At 55.9% G+C, this 13725-nt stretch overlaps 36 non-coding genes and 4 pseudogenes across 36 annotated transcripts; all 40 read left to right on the forward strand.

Annotated features, from left to right (window-relative positions):
• The first annotated feature begins 75 nt into the window (after nucleotides 1–75).
• LOC147781401 (5S ribosomal RNA) lies at nucleotides 76–194 on the forward strand. The gene has a single exon (XR_015419365.1). It is a non-coding gene; the product is annotated as a 5S ribosomal RNA (ribosomal RNA).
• A 227-nt stretch (nucleotides 195–421) lies between these two features.
• Nucleotides 422–540, forward strand: LOC147781402 (5S ribosomal RNA). The gene has a single exon (XR_015419366.1). It is a non-coding gene; the product is annotated as a 5S ribosomal RNA (ribosomal RNA).
• A 227-nt stretch (nucleotides 541–767) lies between these two features.
• On the forward strand, nucleotides 768–905 carry LOC147781403 (5S ribosomal RNA; annotated as a pseudogene).
• A 219-nt stretch (nucleotides 906–1124) lies between these two features.
• Nucleotides 1125–1243, forward strand: LOC147781404 (5S ribosomal RNA). The gene has a single exon (XR_015419367.1). It is a non-coding gene; the product is annotated as a 5S ribosomal RNA (ribosomal RNA).
• Nucleotides 1244–1470: 227 nt separating this feature from the next.
• LOC147781405 (5S ribosomal RNA) lies at nucleotides 1471–1589 on the forward strand. Its single transcript, XR_015419368.1, has one exon. It is a non-coding gene; the product is annotated as a 5S ribosomal RNA (ribosomal RNA).
• Nucleotides 1590–1816: 227 nt separating this feature from the next.
• On the forward strand, nucleotides 1817–1935 carry LOC147781406 (5S ribosomal RNA). The gene has a single exon (XR_015419370.1). It is a non-coding gene; the product is annotated as a 5S ribosomal RNA (ribosomal RNA).
• Nucleotides 1936–2154: 219 nt separating this feature from the next.
• LOC147781407 (5S ribosomal RNA) lies at nucleotides 2155–2273 on the forward strand. Its single transcript, XR_015419371.1, has one exon. It is a non-coding gene; the product is annotated as a 5S ribosomal RNA (ribosomal RNA).
• A 227-nt stretch (nucleotides 2274–2500) lies between these two features.
• LOC147781408 (5S ribosomal RNA) lies at nucleotides 2501–2619 on the forward strand. The gene has a single exon (XR_015419333.1). It is a non-coding gene; the product is annotated as a 5S ribosomal RNA (ribosomal RNA).
• Nucleotides 2620–2838: 219 nt separating this feature from the next.
• Nucleotides 2839–2957, forward strand: LOC147781409 (5S ribosomal RNA). The gene has a single exon (XR_015419372.1). It is a non-coding gene; the product is annotated as a 5S ribosomal RNA (ribosomal RNA).
• A 227-nt stretch (nucleotides 2958–3184) lies between these two features.
• On the forward strand, nucleotides 3185–3303 carry LOC147781410 (5S ribosomal RNA). The gene has a single exon (XR_015419373.1). It is a non-coding gene; the product is annotated as a 5S ribosomal RNA (ribosomal RNA).
• A 227-nt stretch (nucleotides 3304–3530) lies between these two features.
• On the forward strand, nucleotides 3531–3649 carry LOC147781411 (5S ribosomal RNA). Its single transcript, XR_015419374.1, has one exon. It is a non-coding gene; the product is annotated as a 5S ribosomal RNA (ribosomal RNA).
• A 219-nt stretch (nucleotides 3650–3868) lies between these two features.
• Nucleotides 3869–3987, forward strand: LOC147781412 (5S ribosomal RNA). The gene has a single exon (XR_015419375.1). It is a non-coding gene; the product is annotated as a 5S ribosomal RNA (ribosomal RNA).
• A 227-nt stretch (nucleotides 3988–4214) lies between these two features.
• Nucleotides 4215–4333, forward strand: LOC147781413 (5S ribosomal RNA). Its single transcript, XR_015419376.1, has one exon. It is a non-coding gene; the product is annotated as a 5S ribosomal RNA (ribosomal RNA).
• Nucleotides 4334–4552: 219 nt separating this feature from the next.
• LOC147781414 (5S ribosomal RNA) lies at nucleotides 4553–4671 on the forward strand. Its single transcript, XR_015419377.1, has one exon. It is a non-coding gene; the product is annotated as a 5S ribosomal RNA (ribosomal RNA).
• Nucleotides 4672–4898: 227 nt separating this feature from the next.
• Nucleotides 4899–5017, forward strand: LOC147781415 (5S ribosomal RNA). The gene has a single exon (XR_015419378.1). It is a non-coding gene; the product is annotated as a 5S ribosomal RNA (ribosomal RNA).
• A 227-nt stretch (nucleotides 5018–5244) lies between these two features.
• LOC147781416 (5S ribosomal RNA) lies at nucleotides 5245–5382 on the forward strand (annotated as a pseudogene).
• A 227-nt stretch (nucleotides 5383–5609) lies between these two features.
• LOC147781417 (5S ribosomal RNA) lies at nucleotides 5610–5728 on the forward strand. The gene has a single exon (XR_015419379.1). It is a non-coding gene; the product is annotated as a 5S ribosomal RNA (ribosomal RNA).
• A 219-nt stretch (nucleotides 5729–5947) lies between these two features.
• On the forward strand, nucleotides 5948–6066 carry LOC147781418 (5S ribosomal RNA). Its single transcript, XR_015419381.1, has one exon. It is a non-coding gene; the product is annotated as a 5S ribosomal RNA (ribosomal RNA).
• Nucleotides 6067–6293: 227 nt separating this feature from the next.
• Nucleotides 6294–6412, forward strand: LOC147781419 (5S ribosomal RNA). Its single transcript, XR_015419382.1, has one exon. It is a non-coding gene; the product is annotated as a 5S ribosomal RNA (ribosomal RNA).
• Nucleotides 6413–6639: 227 nt separating this feature from the next.
• On the forward strand, nucleotides 6640–6758 carry LOC147781420 (5S ribosomal RNA). Its single transcript, XR_015419383.1, has one exon. It is a non-coding gene; the product is annotated as a 5S ribosomal RNA (ribosomal RNA).
• Nucleotides 6759–6985: 227 nt separating this feature from the next.
• LOC147781421 (5S ribosomal RNA) lies at nucleotides 6986–7123 on the forward strand (annotated as a pseudogene).
• A 227-nt stretch (nucleotides 7124–7350) lies between these two features.
• LOC147781422 (5S ribosomal RNA) lies at nucleotides 7351–7488 on the forward strand (annotated as a pseudogene).
• Nucleotides 7489–7715: 227 nt separating this feature from the next.
• LOC147781423 (5S ribosomal RNA) lies at nucleotides 7716–7834 on the forward strand. The gene has a single exon (XR_015419384.1). It is a non-coding gene; the product is annotated as a 5S ribosomal RNA (ribosomal RNA).
• A 227-nt stretch (nucleotides 7835–8061) lies between these two features.
• Nucleotides 8062–8180, forward strand: LOC147781424 (5S ribosomal RNA). Its single transcript, XR_015419385.1, has one exon. It is a non-coding gene; the product is annotated as a 5S ribosomal RNA (ribosomal RNA).
• A 227-nt stretch (nucleotides 8181–8407) lies between these two features.
• Nucleotides 8408–8526, forward strand: LOC147781425 (5S ribosomal RNA). Its single transcript, XR_015419312.1, has one exon. It is a non-coding gene; the product is annotated as a 5S ribosomal RNA (ribosomal RNA).
• A 227-nt stretch (nucleotides 8527–8753) lies between these two features.
• On the forward strand, nucleotides 8754–8872 carry LOC147781426 (5S ribosomal RNA). The gene has a single exon (XR_015419313.1). It is a non-coding gene; the product is annotated as a 5S ribosomal RNA (ribosomal RNA).
• Nucleotides 8873–9099: 227 nt separating this feature from the next.
• On the forward strand, nucleotides 9100–9218 carry LOC147781427 (5S ribosomal RNA). The gene has a single exon (XR_015419314.1). It is a non-coding gene; the product is annotated as a 5S ribosomal RNA (ribosomal RNA).
• Nucleotides 9219–9437: 219 nt separating this feature from the next.
• LOC147781428 (5S ribosomal RNA) lies at nucleotides 9438–9556 on the forward strand. The gene has a single exon (XR_015419315.1). It is a non-coding gene; the product is annotated as a 5S ribosomal RNA (ribosomal RNA).
• A 227-nt stretch (nucleotides 9557–9783) lies between these two features.
• LOC147781429 (5S ribosomal RNA) lies at nucleotides 9784–9902 on the forward strand. Its single transcript, XR_015419316.1, has one exon. It is a non-coding gene; the product is annotated as a 5S ribosomal RNA (ribosomal RNA).
• A 227-nt stretch (nucleotides 9903–10129) lies between these two features.
• On the forward strand, nucleotides 10130–10248 carry LOC147781430 (5S ribosomal RNA). The gene has a single exon (XR_015419318.1). It is a non-coding gene; the product is annotated as a 5S ribosomal RNA (ribosomal RNA).
• Nucleotides 10249–10475: 227 nt separating this feature from the next.
• LOC147781431 (5S ribosomal RNA) lies at nucleotides 10476–10594 on the forward strand. The gene has a single exon (XR_015419319.1). It is a non-coding gene; the product is annotated as a 5S ribosomal RNA (ribosomal RNA).
• Nucleotides 10595–10813: 219 nt separating this feature from the next.
• LOC147781432 (5S ribosomal RNA) lies at nucleotides 10814–10932 on the forward strand. The gene has a single exon (XR_015419320.1). It is a non-coding gene; the product is annotated as a 5S ribosomal RNA (ribosomal RNA).
• A 227-nt stretch (nucleotides 10933–11159) lies between these two features.
• LOC147781433 (5S ribosomal RNA) lies at nucleotides 11160–11278 on the forward strand. The gene has a single exon (XR_015419321.1). It is a non-coding gene; the product is annotated as a 5S ribosomal RNA (ribosomal RNA).
• Nucleotides 11279–11505: 227 nt separating this feature from the next.
• LOC147781434 (5S ribosomal RNA) lies at nucleotides 11506–11624 on the forward strand. Its single transcript, XR_015419322.1, has one exon. It is a non-coding gene; the product is annotated as a 5S ribosomal RNA (ribosomal RNA).
• Nucleotides 11625–11850: 226 nt separating this feature from the next.
• LOC147781435 (5S ribosomal RNA) lies at nucleotides 11851–11969 on the forward strand. Its single transcript, XR_015419323.1, has one exon. It is a non-coding gene; the product is annotated as a 5S ribosomal RNA (ribosomal RNA).
• A 227-nt stretch (nucleotides 11970–12196) lies between these two features.
• Nucleotides 12197–12315, forward strand: LOC147781436 (5S ribosomal RNA). Its single transcript, XR_015419324.1, has one exon. It is a non-coding gene; the product is annotated as a 5S ribosomal RNA (ribosomal RNA).
• A 219-nt stretch (nucleotides 12316–12534) lies between these two features.
• Nucleotides 12535–12653, forward strand: LOC147781437 (5S ribosomal RNA). The gene has a single exon (XR_015419325.1). It is a non-coding gene; the product is annotated as a 5S ribosomal RNA (ribosomal RNA).
• Nucleotides 12654–12880: 227 nt separating this feature from the next.
• On the forward strand, nucleotides 12881–12999 carry LOC147781438 (5S ribosomal RNA). Its single transcript, XR_015419326.1, has one exon. It is a non-coding gene; the product is annotated as a 5S ribosomal RNA (ribosomal RNA).
• Nucleotides 13000–13226: 227 nt separating this feature from the next.
• Nucleotides 13227–13345, forward strand: LOC147781439 (5S ribosomal RNA). Its single transcript, XR_015419327.1, has one exon. It is a non-coding gene; the product is annotated as a 5S ribosomal RNA (ribosomal RNA).
• Nucleotides 13346–13564: 219 nt separating this feature from the next.
• On the forward strand, nucleotides 13565–13683 carry LOC147781440 (5S ribosomal RNA). Its single transcript, XR_015419329.1, has one exon. It is a non-coding gene; the product is annotated as a 5S ribosomal RNA (ribosomal RNA).
• Nucleotides 13684–13725: the final 42 nt, after the last annotated feature.

The following is a 13725-nucleotide window of genomic DNA, read 5'->3' on the forward strand; positions in this document are numbered from 1 at the left end:
CGTGCGTGCACCCACCCTCGCCTCGATCATGCCCACCCCGCATGCGTTAAATGCAATTTGTGCGCATGGCATGTCGGGTGCGATCATACCAGCACTAATGCACCGGATCCCATCAGAACTCCGCAGTTAAGCGTGCTTGGGCGAGAGTAGTACTAAGTTGGGTGACCACTTGGGAAGTCCTCGTGTTGCACCCCTTTTTTATATTTCTTTTGCTCGTTACTTCAATTTCTCCCCGTTCTTTTCTTCCTTTCTTTACAAATGGCAACCTCCCCCGCTCGCACGCTCACGCCCATCGCGTTTCTTCTCCCCGACGTGTCCGCGCGGGCCCCGCCGGCCGTTCCCAGCACGTGCGTGCACCCACCCTCGCCTCGATCATGCCCACCCCGCATGCGTTAAATGCAATTTGTGCGCATGGCATGTCGGGTGCGATCATACCAGCACTAATGCACCGGATCCCATCAGAACTCCGCAGTTAAGCGTGCTTGGGCGAGAGTAGTACTAAGTTGGGTGACCACTTGGGAAGTCCTCGTGTTGCACCCCTTTTTTATATTTCTTTTGCTCGTTACTTCAATTTCTCCCCGTTCTTTTCTTCCTTTCTTTACAAATGGCAACCTCCCCCGCTCGCACGCTCACGCCCATCGCGTTTCTTCTCCCCGACGTGTCCGCGCGGGCCCCGCCGGCCGTTCCCAGCACGTGCGTGCACCCACCCTCGCCTCGATCATGCCCACCCCGCATGCGTTAAATGCAATTTGTGCGCATGGCATGTCGGGTGCGATCATACCAGCACTAATGCACCGGATCCCATCAGAACTCCGCAGTTAAGCGTGCACTCCGCAGTTAAGCGTGCTTGGGCGAGAGTAGTACTAAGTTGGGTGACCACTTGGGAAGTCCTCGTGTTGCACCCCTTTTTTATATTTCTTTTGCTCGTTACTTCAATTTCTCCCCGTTCTTTTCTTCCTTTCTTTACAAATGGCAACCTCCCCCGCTCACGCCCATCGCGTTTCTTCTCCCCGACGTGTCCGCGCGGGCCCCGCCGGCCGTTCCCAGCACGTGCGTGCACCCACCCTCGCCTCGATCATGCCCACCCCGCATGCGTTAAATGCAATTTGTGCGCATGGCATGTCGGGTGCGATCATACCAGCACTAATGCACCGGATCCCATCAGAACTCCGCAGTTAAGCGTGCTTGGGCGAGAGTAGTACTAAGTTGGGTGACCACTTGGGAAGTCCTCGTGTTGCACCCCTTTTTTATATTTCTTTTGCTCGTTACTTCAATTTCTCCCCGTTCTTTTCTTCCTTTCTTTACAAATGGCAACCTCCCCCGCTCGCACGCTCACGCCCATCGCGTTTCTTCTCCCCGACGTGTCCGCGCGGGCCCCGCCGGCCGTTCCCAGCACGTGCGTGCACCCACCCTCGCCTCGATCATGCCCACCCCGCATGCGTTAAATGCAATTTGTGCGCATGGCATGTCGGGTGCGATCATACCAGCACTAATGCACCGGATCCCATCAGAACTCCGCAGTTAAGCGTGCTTGGGCGAGAGTAGTACTAAGTTGGGTGACCACTTGGGAAGTCCTCGTGTTGCACCCCTTTTTTATATTTCTTTTGCTCGTTACTTCAATTTCTCCCCGTTCTTTTCTTCCTTTCTTTACAAATGGCAACCTCCCCCGCTCGCACGCTCACGCCCATCGCGTTTCTTCTCCCCGACGTGTCCGCGCGGGCCCCGCCGGCCGTTCCCAGCACGTGCGTGCACCCACCCTCGCCTCGATCATGCCCACCCCGCATGCGTTAAATGCAATTTGTGCGCATGGCATGTCGGGTGCGATCATACCAGCACTAATGCACCGGATCCCATCAGAACTCCGCAGTTAAGCGTGCTTGGGCGAGAGTAGTACTAAGTTGGGTGACCACTTGGGAAGTCCTCGTGTTGCACCCCTTTTTTATATTTCTTTTGCTCGTTACTTCAATTTCTCCCCGTTCTTTTCTTCCTTTCTTTACAAATGGCAACCTCCCCCGCTCACGCCCATCGCGTTTCTTCTCCCCGACGTGTCCGCGCGGGCCCCGCCGGCCGTTCCCAGCACGTGCGTGCACCCACCCTCGCCTCGATCATGCCCACCCCGCATGCGTTAAATGCAATTTGTGCGCATGGCATGTCGGGTGCGATCATACCAGCACTAATGCACCGGATCCCATCAGAACTCCGCAGTTAAGCGTGCTTGGGCGAGAGTAGTACTAAGTTGGGTGACCACTTGGGAAGTCCTCGTGTTGCACCCCTTTTTTATATTTCTTTTGCTCGTTACTTCAATTTCTCCCCGTTCTTTTCTTCCTTTCTTTACAAATGGCAACCTCCCCCGCTCGCACGCTCACGCCCATCGCGTTTCTTCTCCCCGACGTGTCCGCGCGGGCCCCGCCGGCCGTTCCCAGCACGTGCGTGCACCCACCCTCGCCTCGATCATGCCCACCCCGCATGCGTTAAATGCAATTTGTGCGCATGGCATGTCGGGTGCGATCATACCAGCACTAATGCACCGGATCCCATCAGAACTCCGCGGTTAAGCGTGCTTGGGCGAGAGTAGTACTAAGTTGGGTGACCACTTGGGAAGTCCTCGTGTTGCACCCCTTTTTTATATTTCTTTTGCTCGTTACTTCAATTTCTCCCCGTTCTTTTCTTCCTTTCTTTACAAATGGCAACCTCCCCCGCTCACGCCCATCGCGTTTCTTCTCCCCGACGTGTCCGCGCGGGCCCCGCCGGCCGTTCCCAGCACGTGCGTGCACCCACCCTCGCCTCGATCATGCCCACCCCGCATGCGTTAAATGCAATTTGTGCGCATGGCATGTCGGGTGCGATCATACCAGCACTAATGCACCGGATCCCATCAGAACTCCGCAGTTAAGCGTGCTTGGGCGAGAGTAGTACTAAGTTGGGTGACCACTTGGGAAGTCCTCGTGTTGCACCCCTTTTTTATATTTCTTTTGCTCGTTACTTCAATTTCTCCCCGTTCTTTTCTTCCTTTCTTTACAAATGGCAACCTCCCCCGCTCGCACGCTCACGCCCATCGCGTTTCTTCTCCCCGACGTGTCCGCGCGGGCCCCGCCGGCCGTTCCCAGCACGTGCGTGCACCCACCCTCGCCTCGATCATGCCCACCCCGCATGCGTTAAATGCAATTTGTGCGCATGGCATGTCGGGTGCGATCATACCAGCACTAATGCACCGGATCCCATCAGAACTCCGCAGTTAAGCGTGCTTGGGCGAGAGTAGTACTAAGTTGGGTGACCACTTGGGAAGTCCTCGTGTTGCACCCCTTTTTTATATTTCTTTTGCTCGTTACTTCAATTTCTCCCCGTTCTTTTCTTCCTTTCTTTACAAATGGCAACCTCCCCCGCTCGCACGCTCACGCCCATCGCGTTTCTTCTCCCCGACGTGTCCGCGCGGGCCCCGCCGGCCGTTCCCAGCACGTGCGTGCACCCACCCTCGCCTCGATCATGCCCACCCCGCATGCGTTAAATGCAATTTGTGCGCATGGCATGTCGGGTGCGATCATACCAGCACTAATGCACCGGATCCCATCAGAACTCCGCAGTTAAGCGTGCTTGGGCGAGAGTAGTACTAAGTTGGGTGACCACTTGGGAAGTCCTCGTGTTGCACCCCTTTTTTATATTTCTTTTGCTCGTTACTTCAATTTCTCCCCGTTCTTTTCTTCCTTTCTTTACAAATGGCAACCTCCCCCGCTCACGCCCATCGCGTTTCTTCTCCCCGACGTGTCCGCGCGGGCCCCGCCGGCCGTTCCCAGCACGTGCGTGCACCCACCCTCGCCTCGATCATGCCCACCCCGCATGCGTTAAATGCAATTTGTGCGCATGGCATGTCGGGTGCGATCATACCAGCACTAATGCACCGGATCCCATCAGAACTCCGCAGTTAAGCGTGCTTGGGCGAGAGTAGTACTAAGTTGGGTGACCACTTGGGAAGTCCTCGTGTTGCACCCCTTTTTTATATTTCTTTTGCTCGTTACTTCAATTTCTCCCCGTTCTTTTCTTCCTTTCTTTACAAATGGCAACCTCCCCCGCTCGCACGCTCACGCCCATCGCGTTTCTTCTCCCCGACGTGTCCGCGCGGGCCCCGCCGGCCGTTCCCAGCACGTGCGTGCACCCACCCTCGCCTCGATCATGCCCACCCCGCATGCGTTAAATGCAATTTGTGCGCATGGCATGTCGGGTGCGATCATACCAGCACTAATGCACCGGATCCCATCAGAACTCCGCAGTTAAGCGTGCTTGGGCGAGAGTAGTACTAAGTTGGGTGACCACTTGGGAAGTCCTCGTGTTGCACCCCTTTTTTATATTTCTTTTGCTCGTTACTTCAATTTCTCCCCGTTCTTTTCTTCCTTTCTTTACAAATGGCAACCTCCCCCGCTCACGCCCATCGCGTTTCTTCTCCCCGACGTGTCCGCGCGGGCCCCGCCGGCCGTTCCCAGCACGTGCGTGCACCCACCCTCGCCTCGATCATGCCCACCCCGCATGCGTTAAATGCAATTTGTGCGCATGGCATGTCGGGTGCGATCATACCAGCACTAATGCACCGGATCCCATCAGAACTCCGCAGTTAAGCGTGCTTGGGCGAGAGTAGTACTAAGTTGGGTGACCACTTGGGAAGTCCTCGTGTTGCACCCCTTTTTTATATTTCTTTTGCTCGTTACTTCAATTTCTCCCCGTTCTTTTCTTCCTTTCTTTACAAATGGCAACCTCCCCCGCTCGCACGCTCACGCCCATCGCGTTTCTTCTCCCCGACGTGTCCGCGCGGGCCCCGCCGGCCGTTCCCAGCACGTGCGTGCACCCACCCTCGCCTCGATCATGCCCACCCCGCATGCGTTAAATGCAATTTGTGCGCATGGCATGTCGGGTGCGATCATACCAGCACTAATGCACCGGATCCCATCAGAACTCCGCAGTTAAGCGTGCTTGGGCGAGAGTAGTACTAAGTTGGGTGACCACTTGGGAAGTCCTCGTGTTGCACCCCTTTTTTATATTTCTTTTGCTCGTTACTTCAATTTCTCCCCGTTCTTTTCTTCCTTTCTTTACAAATGGCAACCTCCCCCGCTCGCACGCTCACGCCCATCGCGTTTCTTCTCCCCGACGTGTCCGCGCGGGCCCCGCCGGCCGTTCCCAGCACGTGCGTGCACCCACCCTCGCCTCGATCATGCCCACCCCGCATGCGTTAAATGCAATTTGTGCGCATGGCATGTCGGGTGCGATCATACCAGCACTAATGCACCGGATCCCATCAGAACTCCGCAGTTAAGCGTGCACTCCGCAGTTAAGCGTGCTTGGGCGAGAGTAGTACTAAGTTGGGTGACCACTTGGGAAGTCCTCGTGTTGCACCCCTTTTTTATATTTCTTTTGCTCGTTACTTCAATTTCTCCCCGTTCTTTTCTTCCTTTCTTTACAAATGGCAACCTCCCCCGCTCGCACGCTCACGCCCATCGCGTTTCTTCTCCCCGACGTGTCCGCGCGGGCCCCGCCGGCCGTTCCCAGCACGTGCGTGCACCCACCCTCGCCTCGATCATGCCCACCCCGCATGCGTTAAATGCAATTTGTGCGCATGGCATGTCGGGTGCGATCATACCAGCACTAATGCACCGGATCCCATCAGAACTCCGCAGTTAAGCGTGCTTGGGCGAGAGTAGTACTAAGTTGGGTGACCACTTGGGAAGTCCTCGTGTTGCACCCCTTTTTTATATTTCTTTTGCTCGTTACTTCAATTTCTCCCCGTTCTTTTCTTCCTTTCTTTACAAATGGCAACCTCCCCCGCTCACGCCCATCGCGTTTCTTCTCCCCGACGTGTCCGCGCGGGCCCCGCCGGCCGTTCCCAGCACGTGCGTGCACCCACCCTCGCCTCGATCATGCCCACCCCGCATGCGTTAAATGCAATTTGTGCGCATGGCATGTCGGGTGCGATCATACCAGCACTAATGCACCGGATCCCATCAGAACTCCGCAGTTAAGCGTGCTTGGGCGAGAGTAGTACTAAGTTGGGTGACCACTTGGGAAGTCCTCGTGTTGCACCCCTTTTTTATATTTCTTTTGCTCGTTACTTCAATTTCTCCCCGTTCTTTTCTTCCTTTCTTTACAAATGGCAACCTCCCCCGCTCGCACGCTCACGCCCATCGCGTTTCTTCTCCCCGACGTGTCCGCGCGGGCCCCGCCGGCCGTTCCCAGCACGTGCGTGCACCCACCCTCGCCTCGATCATGCCCACCCCGCATGCGTTAAATGCAATTTGTGCGCATGGCATGTCGGGTGCGATCATACCAGCACTAATGCACCGGATCCCATCAGAACTCCGCAGTTAAGCGTGCTTGGGCGAGAGTAGTACTAAGTTGGGTGACCACTTGGGAAGTCCTCGTGTTGCACCCCTTTTTTATATTTCTTTTGCTCGTTACTTCAATTTCTCCCCGTTCTTTTCTTCCTTTCTTTACAAATGGCAACCTCCCCCGCTCGCACGCTCACGCCCATCGCGTTTCTTCTCCCCGACGTGTCCGCGCGGGCCCCGCCGGCCGTTCCCAGCACGTGCGTGCACCCACCCTCGCCTCGATCATGCCCACCCCGCATGCGTTAAATGCAATTTGTGCGCATGGCATGTCGGGTGCGATCATACCAGCACTAATGCACCGGATCCCATCAGAACTCCGCAGTTAAGCGTGCTTGGGCGAGAGTAGTACTAAGTTGGGTGACCACTTGGGAAGTCCTCGTGTTGCACCCCTTTTTTATATTTCTTTTGCTCGTTACTTCAATTTCTCCCCGTTCTTTTCTTCCTTTCTTTACAAATGGCAACCTCCCCCGCTCGCACGCTCACGCCCATCGCGTTTCTTCTCCCCGACGTGTCCGCGCGGGCCCCGCCGGCCGTTCCCAGCACGTGCGTGCACCCACCCTCGCCTCGATCATGCCCACCCCGCATGCGTTAAATGCAATTTGTGCGCATGGCATGTCGGGTGCGATCATACCAGCACTAATGCACCGGATCCCATCAGAACTCCGCAGTTAAGCGTGCACTCCGCAGTTAAGCGTGCTTGGGCGAGAGTAGTACTAAGTTGGGTGACCACTTGGGAAGTCCTCGTGTTGCACCCCTTTTTTATATTTCTTTTGCTCGTTACTTCAATTTCTCCCCGTTCTTTTCTTCCTTTCTTTACAAATGGCAACCTCCCCCGCTCGCACGCTCACGCCCATCGCGTTTCTTCTCCCCGACGTGTCCGCGCGGGCCCCGCCGGCCGTTCCCAGCACGTTCGTGCACCCACCCTCGCCTCGATCATGCCCACCCCGCATGCGTTAAATGCAATTTGTGCGCATGGCATGTCGGGTGCGATCATACCAGCACTAATGCACCGGATCCCATCAGAACTCCGCAGTTAAGCGTGCACTCCGCAGTTAAGCGTGCTTGGGCGAGAGTAGTACTAAGTTGGGTGACCACTTGGGAAGTCCTCGTGTTGCACCCCTTTTTTATATTTCTTTTGCTCGTTACTTCAATTTCTCCCCGTTCTTTTCTTCCTTTCTTTACAAATGGCAACCTCCCCCGCTCGCACGCTCACGCCCATCGCGTTTCTTCTCCCCGACGTGTCCGCGCGGGCCCCGCCGGCCGTTCCCAGCACGTGCGTGCACCCACCCTCGCCTCGATCATGCCCACCCCGCATGCGTTAAATGCAATTTGTGCGCATGGCATGTCGGGTGCGATCATACCAGCACTAATGCACCGGATCCCATCAGAACTCCGCAGTTAAGCGTGCTTGGGCGAGAGTAGTACTAAGTTGGGTGACCACTTGGGAAGTCCTCGTGTTGCACCCCTTTTTTATATTTCTTTTGCTCGTTACTTCAATTTCTCCCCGTTCTTTTCTTCCTTTCTTTACAAATGGCAACCTCCCCCGCTCGCACGCTCACGCCCATCGCGTTTCTTCTCCCCGACGTGTCCGCGCGGGCCCCGCCGGCCGTTCCCAGCACGTGCGTGCACCCACCCTCGCCTCGATCATGCCCACCCCGCATGCGTTAAATGCAATTTGTGCGCATGGCATGTCGGGTGCGATCATACCAGCACTAATGCACCGGATCCCATCAGAACTCCGCAGTTAAGCGTGCTTGGGCGAGAGTAGTACTAAGTTGGGTGACCACTTGGGAAGTCCTCGTGTTGCACCCCTTTTTTATATTTCTTTTGCTCGTTACTTCAATTTCTCCCCGTTCTTTTCTTCCTTTCTTTACAAATGGCAACCTCCCCCGCTCGCACGCTCACGCCCATCGCGTTTCTTCTCCCCGACGTGTCCGCGCGGGCCCCGCCGGCCGTTCCCAGCACGTGCGTGCACCCACCCTCGCCTCGATCATGCCCACCCCGCATGCGTTAAATGCAATTTGTGCGCATGGCATGTCGGGTGCGATCATACCAGCACTAATGCACCGGATCCCATCAGAACTCCGCAGTTAAGCGTGCTTGGGCGAGAGTAGTACTAAGTTGGGTGACCACTTGGGAAGTCCTCGTGTTGCACCCCTTTTTTATATTTCTTTTGCTCGTTACTTCAATTTCTCCCCGTTCTTTTCTTCCTTTCTTTACAAATGGCAACCTCCCCCGCTCGCACGCTCACGCCCATCGCGTTTCTTCTCCCCGACGTGTCCGCGCGGGCCCCGCCGGCCGTTCCCAGCACGTGCGTGCACCCACCCTCGCCTCGATCATGCCCACCCCGCATGCGTTAAATGCAATTTGTGCGCATGGCATGTCGGGTGCGATCATACCAGCACTAATGCACCGGATCCCATCAGAACTCCGCAGTTAAGCGTGCTTGGGCGAGAGTAGTACTAAGTTGGGTGACCACTTGGGAAGTCCTCGTGTTGCACCCCTTTTTTATATTTCTTTTGCTCGTTACTTCAATTTCTCCCCGTTCTTTTCTTCCTTTCTTTACAAATGGCAACCTCCCCCGCTCGCACGCTCACGCCCATCGCGTTTCTTCTCCCCGACGTGTCCGCGCGGGCCCCGCCGGCCGTTCCCAGCACGTGCGTGCACCCACCCTCGCCTCGATCATGCCCACCCCGCATGCGTTAAATGCAATTTGTGCGCATGGCATGTCGGGTGCGATCATACCAGCACTAATGCACCGGATCCCATCAGAACTCCGCAGTTAAGCGTGCTTGGGCGAGAGTAGTACTAAGTTGGGTGACCACTTGGGAAGTCCTCGTGTTGCACCCCTTTTTTATATTTCTTTTGCTCGTTACTTCAATTTCTCCCCGTTCTTTTCTTCCTTTCTTTACAAATGGCAACCTCCCCCGCTCACGCCCATCGCGTTTCTTCTCCCCGACGTGTCCGCGCGGGCCCCGCCGGCCGTTCCCAGCACGTGCGTGCACCCACCCTCGCCTCGATCATGCCCACCCCGCATGCGTTAAATGCAATTTGTGCGCATGGCATGTCGGGTGCGATCATACCAGCACTAATGCACCGGATCCCATCAGAACTCCGCAGTTAAGCGTGCTTGGGCGAGAGTAGTACTAAGTTGGGTGACCACTTGGGAAGTCCTCGTGTTGCACCCCTTTTTTATATTTCTTTTGCTCGTTACTTCAATTTCTCCCCGTTCTTTTCTTCCTTTCTTTACAAATGGCAACCTCCCCCGCTCGCACGCTCACGCCCATCGCGTTTCTTCTCCCCGACGTGTCCGCGCGGGCCCCGCCGGCCGTTCCCAGCACGTGCGTGCACCCACCCTCGCCTCGATCATGCCCACCCCGCATGCGTTAAATGCAATTTGTGCGCATGGCATGTCGGGTGCGATCATACCAGCACTAATGCACCGGATCCCATCAGAACTCCGCAGTTAAGCGTGCTTGGGCGAGAGTAGTACTAAGTTGGGTGACCACTTGGGAAGTCCTCGTGTTGCACCCCTTTTTTATATTTCTTTTGCTCGTTACTTCAATTTCTCCCCGTTCTTTTCTTCCTTTCTTTACAAATGGCAACCTCCCCCGCTCGCACGCTCACGCCCATCGCGTTTCTTCTCCCCGACGTGTCCGCGCGGGCCCCGCCGGCCGTTCCCAGCACGTGCGTGCACCCACCCTCGCCTCGATCATGCCCACCCCGCATGCGTTAAATGCAATTTGTGCGCATGGCATGTCGGGTGCGATCATACCAGCACTAATGCACCGGATCCCATCAGAACTCCGCAGTTAAGCGTGCTTGGGCGAGAGTAGTACTAAGTTGGGTGACCACTTGGGAAGTCCTCGTGTTGCACCCCTTTTTTATATTTCTTTTGCTCGTTACTTCAATTTCTCCCCGTTCTTTTCTTCCTTTCTTTACAAATGGCAACCTCCCCCGCTCGCACGCTCACGCCCATCGCGTTTCTTCTCCCCGACGTGTCCGCGCGGGCCCCGCCGGCCGTTCCCAGCACGTGCGTGCACCCACCCTCGCCTCGATCATGCCCACCCCGCATGCGTTAAATGCAATTTGTGCGCATGGCATGTCGGGTGCGATCATACCAGCACTAATGCACCGGATCCCATCAGAACTCCGCAGTTAAGCGTGCTTGGGCGAGAGTAGTACTAAGTTGGGTGACCACTTGGGAAGTCCTCGTGTTGCACCCCTTTTTTATATTTCTTTTGCTCGTTACTTCAATTTCTCCCCGTTCTTTTCTTCCTTTCTTTACAAATGGCAACCTCCCCCGCTCACGCCCATCGCGTTTCTTCTCCCCGACGTGTCCGCGCGGGCCCCGCCGGCCGTTCCCAGCACGTGCGTGCACCCACCCTCGCCTCGATCATGCCCACCCCGCATGCGTTAAATGCAATTTGTGCGCATGGCATGTCGGGTGCGATCATACCAGCACTAATGCACCGGATCCCATCAGAACTCCGCAGTTAAGCGTGCTTGGGCGAGAGTAGTACTAAGTTGGGTGACCACTTGGGAAGTCCTCGTGTTGCACCCCTTTTTTATATTTCTTTTGCTCGTTACTTCAATTTCTCCCCGTTCTTTTCTTCCTTTCTTTACAAATGGCAACCTCCCCCGCTCGCACGCTCACGCCCATCGCGTTTCTTCTCCCCGACGTGTCCGCGCGGGCCCCGCCGGCCGTTCCCAGCACGTGCGTGCACCCACCCTCGCCTCGATCATGCCCACCCCGCATGCGTTAAATGCAATTTGTGCGCATGGCATGTCGGGTGCGATCATACCAGCACTAATGCACCGGATCCCATCAGAACTCCGCAGTTAAGCGTGCTTGGGCGAGAGTAGTACTAAGTTGGGTGACCACTTGGGAAGTCCTCGTGTTGCACCCCTTTTTTATATTTCTTTTGCTCGTTACTTCAATTTCTCCCCGTTCTTTTCTTCCTTTCTTTACAAATGGCAACCTCCCCCGCTCGCACGCTCACGCCCATCGCGTTTCTTCTCCCCGACGTGTCCGCGCGGGCCCCGCCGGCCGTTCCCAGCACGTGCGTGCACCCACCCTCGCCTCGATCATGCCCACCCCGCATGCGTTAAATGCAATTTGTGCGCATGGCATGTCGGGTGCGATCATACCAGCACTAATGCACCGGATCCCATCAGAACTCCGCAGTTAAGCGTGCTTGGGCGAGAGTAGTACTAAGTTGGGTGACCACTTGGGAAGTCCTCGTGTTGCACCCCTTTTTTATATTTCTTTTGCTCGTTACTTCAATTTCTCCCCGTTCTTTTCTTCCTTTCTTTACAAATGGCAACCTCCCCCGCTCGCCGCTCACGCCCATCGCGTTTCTTCTCCCCGACGTGTCCGCGCGGGCCCCGCCGGCCGTTCCCAGCACGTGCGTGCACCCACCCTCGCCTCGATCATGCCCACCCCGCATGCGTTAAATGCAATTTGTGCGCATGGCATGTCGGGTGCGATCATACCAGCACTAATGCACCGGATCCCATCAGAACTCCGCAGTTAAGCGTGCTTGGGCGAGAGTAGTACTAAGTTGGGTGACCACTTGGGAAGTCCTCGTGTTGCACCCCTTTTTTATATTTCTTTTGCTCGTTACTTCAATTTCTCCCCGTTCTTTTCTTCCTTTCTTTACAAATGGCAACCTCCCCCGCTCGCACGCTCACGCCCATCGCGTTTCTTCTCCCCGACGTGTCCGCGCGGGCCCCGCCGGCCGTTCCCAGCACGTGCGTGCACCCACCCTCGCCTCGATCATGCCCACCCCGCATGCGTTAAATGCAATTTGTGCGCATGGCATGTCGGGTGCGATCATACCAGCACTAATGCACCGGATCCCATCAGAACTCCGCAGTTAAGCGTGCTTGGGCGAGAGTAGTACTAAGTTGGGTGACCACTTGGGAAGTCCTCGTGTTGCACCCCTTTTTTATATTTCTTTTGCTCGTTACTTCAATTTCTCCCCGTTCTTTTCTTCCTTTCTTTACAAATGGCAACCTCCCCCGCTCACGCCCATCGCGTTTCTTCTCCCCGACGTGTCCGCGCGGGCCCCGCCGGCCGTTCCCAGCACGTGCGTGCACCCACCCTCGCCTCGATCATGCCCACCCCGCATGCGTTAAATGCAATTTGTGCGCATGGCATGTCGGGTGCGATCATACCAGCACTAATGCACCGGATCCCATCAGAACTCCGCAGTTAAGCGTGCTTGGGCGAGAGTAGTACTAAGTTGGGTGACCACTTGGGAAGTCCTCGTGTTGCACCCCTTTTTTATATTTCTTTTGCTCGTTACTTCAATTTCTCCCCGTTCTTTTCTTCCTTTCTTTACAAATGGCAACCTCCCCCGCTCGCACGCTCACGCCCATCGCGTTTCTTCTCCCCGACGTGTCCGCGCGGGCCCCGCCGGCCGTTCCCAGCACGTGCGTGCACCCACCCTCGCCTCGATCATGCCCACCCCGCATGCGTTAAATGCAATTTGTGCGCATGGCATGTCGGGTGCGATCATACCAGCACTAATGCACCGGATCCCATCAGAACTCCGCAGTTAAGCGTGCTTGGGCGAGAGTAGTACTAAGTTGGGTGACCACTTGGGAAGTCCTCGTGTTGCACCCCTTTTTTATATTTCTTTTGCTCGTTACTTCAATTTCTCCCCGTTCTTTTCTTCCTTTCTTTACAAATGGCAACCTCCCCCGCTCGCACGCTCACGCCCATCGCGTTTCTTCTCCCCGACGTGTCCGCGCGGGCCCCGCCGGCCGTTCCCAGCACGTGCGTGCACCCACCCTCGCCTCGATCATGCCCACCCCGCATGCGTTAAATGCAATTTGTGCGCATGGCATGTCGGGTGCGATCATACCAGCACTAATGCACCGGATCCCATCAGAACTCCGCAGTTAAGCGTGCTTGGGCGAGAGTAGTACTAAGTTGGGTGACCACTTGGGAAGTCCTCGTGTTGCACCCCTTTTTTATATTTCTTTTGCTCGTTACTTCAATTTCTCCCCGTTCTTTTCTTCCTTTCTTTACAAATGGCAACCTCCCCCGCTCACGCCCATCGCGTTTCTTCTCCCCGACGTGTCCGCGCGGGCCCCGCCGGCCGTTCCCAGCACGTGCGTGCACCCACCCTCGCCTCGATCATGCCCACCCCGCATGCGTTAAATGCAATTTGTGCGCATGGCATGTCGGGTGCGATCATACCAGCACTAATGCACCGGATCCCATCAGAACTCCGCAGTTAAGCGTGCTTGGGCGAGAGTAGTACTAAGTTGGGTGACCACTTGGGAAGTCCTCGTGTTGCACCCCTTTTTTATATTTCTTTTGCTCGTTACTTCAATTTCTCCCCGT

This window comes from Cucurbita pepo, unplaced genomic scaffold, assembly GCF_057944985.1.
Source record: "Cucurbita pepo subsp. pepo isolate OVF unplaced genomic scaffold, ASM5794498v1 scafford_175, whole genome shotgun sequence".
In the NCBI taxonomy this organism is placed as follows: domain Eukaryota; kingdom Viridiplantae; phylum Streptophyta; class Magnoliopsida; order Cucurbitales; family Cucurbitaceae; genus Cucurbita; species Cucurbita pepo.